The sequence below is a fragment of the Oratosquilla oratoria genome, chromosome 25, assembly GCF_046742065.1.
Source record: "Oratosquilla oratoria isolate Oo_2021 chromosome 25, ASM4674206v1, whole genome shotgun sequence".
In the NCBI taxonomy this organism is placed as follows: domain Eukaryota; kingdom Metazoa; phylum Arthropoda; class Malacostraca; order Stomatopoda; family Squillidae; genus Oratosquilla; species Oratosquilla oratoria.
The window spans coordinates 17,078,517-17,081,016 of NC_134801.1; positions in this window are offsets into that span (position 1 = coordinate 17,078,517).

Consider the following 2,500-nt stretch of genomic DNA (forward strand, 5'->3'; position numbering starts at 1 on the left):
TGTGTGTGTGTGTGTGTGTGTGTGTGTGTGTGTGTGTGTGTGTGTGTGTGTGTGTGTGTGTGTGTGTGTGTGTGTGTGTGTGTGTGTGTGTGTCTGAAATGTCGCTTTCATATTCTTCAGCAAGCTGTATATATGTCTTCTCATTCTGTTTGTGTAACTTTTCAGCGACAGTTCATTCGCTATTAAAATTAATTTGTTCCTTTCTTTCTTTGTTTTTGATGCTATTTCCTTTCCCTTTTATATCTTTTCATCGGTTTCTCTATATTTTAACATAATTCTATGATTTAGAATTTTTTATTTTGAAATAAATCTTGTAATTCTGGCTCAGTTCATAAATTATATCAGTAAATCACTCTAGTATTGTATGCTACTCATTGGTTTTAATTTTGTTATGATCTACCTATTCCAGTTCGAGTTTACATTTCGAAGTATTCTTTTATGTCAATTACTGGAAAATAATTTGCCTATTCGAGTTTACTCACTTCAAAGTTACCTACATTTTCTAATTTCTATACAAATTTTTAGTGCAATACTTTGTCAAACGTCTTTTCCAAATCAAGGTATGTGCAGTCCACCTAAACTTGCATATCAGAATATCAATTACTCTTTTAGGATTAAACTTGCATATCAGAATATCAATTACTCTTTTAAAATTCAGGATGATTACACAATAACTGTCTTTTTTAATTCCTTTCCTCTCTGAATATTTTATGCACAAATATTTCACAATTTTTTACGCATTTTGTGTATTCTACTGATCAAAGATAAAAGTATATAAGTTAGCGGGACCTCCCTGTCTCCTTCAAATAGTGGCGCCATATTTGCAGATTTTTCGGCCCATAGCATCGTATCCTTTTCCTGGTAACATGGAATTAGTTTATGTATTTTTCTAGTATATGTTTTCTATACATTGTAATATGCAATTTGACACCCAAACCGGTCTTTCCTCACAGCCAGTTTCTCGACTAGCTTAAGATTTAAATTCTTTTATTGTTAGGTGACTTGTACCATCTCTCTCCTCTTCACCTATTTCTCACTCAAACTCCTCTTTCTTATCAAATACTGATTTTAAAATCCTATTCATTGTCTCTTTGAATTCTTGCTTCTTCGTGTAGCATCCTCTTTAACTCTCATTTGGATATTCTTTCTCATGTTTCAACTAACACTTCACGAATCTAAAGACTGGGTGAGATTGACCCTATCATATGTTAACTACACCCTTCTATTAATTCTTTAAATCTTCTCTCACTATGTATATTCGTTTCTAACTCCTTTGTATTTTCTCCACCTCGCCTCGTTTCTGTTTTGTCTTGCCATCGCATTTGTTATTGAACTAATACTTTCTTGTAACTCTCTCCCACTTATCATTTCCATTACTTTCCCACCCCATTCCTGTAAACTTTCATGAAGATGCTCCATTTCTTTAGTTTTACTGAGCCCGCTCTAATTTGCTTCTTTAAAGTGTTTTTTTTTATTTCAGTTGAATATAATGAGCTTTTACAGTTGTAGCATTTGTGTTTGCATATTTCCTCTTTTATTTGTATGTTCCCCACATCAATCACATATCTAAGGACCGTATTACTCTCACCTATTGGGCGTATATTCACTCCTTCAATAACCTCAGGTTCTTGTTTATAAATCTTACTACTGTTTACTGTTTATAAATCTTACTATAATCTTACTATTTACTGTTACTCTTTACTGTTTATAAATCTTACTATAATCTTACTATTCGCTCCTTCAATAACCTCAGGTTCTTGTTTCTAAATCTTAACTTCATTACCTCGTTGGTTTCTTCACCCATTCAATTGTTTAGGTGTCCCAGAATTCCTCATCTTCATCTTTCTTCCATCAACTCCATATTACTTCTCCACAATAAGCAGCTGATGATATTCATATTCTTTTTATGTTTTGATAATTTTTTACTGCCCTTTGGTTGTATTTTTTCTAACTCTCCTTCATACCATGTTTTAATTTTGGAGGAATCTATGTCACTGCATGCCTCATTTTTTCCCATTCACTTTATTTTTTATTCTTGTATTCGTTACCTCGACCATTCCTTCTCCCATTTCCATTTTTTTTTCTAATTTGATTTCTATTTCTATTTTATTTTGTTTTATTTTATTTTATTTTATTATATTTTATCTTATTTTATTTTATTTTATTTCATTTTATTATATTATATTTTATCTATTTTATTTTGTTTTGTTTTATTTTGTTTTATTCTATTTTATTTTATTTTATTTATTTTATTTATTTTATTTATTTTATTTATTTTATTTATTTTATTTATTTTATTTATTTTATTTATTTTATTTATTCTATTTCTATTTCTATTTTATTTTATTTCATTTTGTTATTTTATTTTATTTTATTTTATTTTATTTTATTCTATTTTATTTATTTTATTTTATTTATTTTATTTATTTTATTTATTCTATTTCTATTTCTATTTTATTTTATTTCATTTTGTTATTTTATTTTATTTTATTTTATTTTA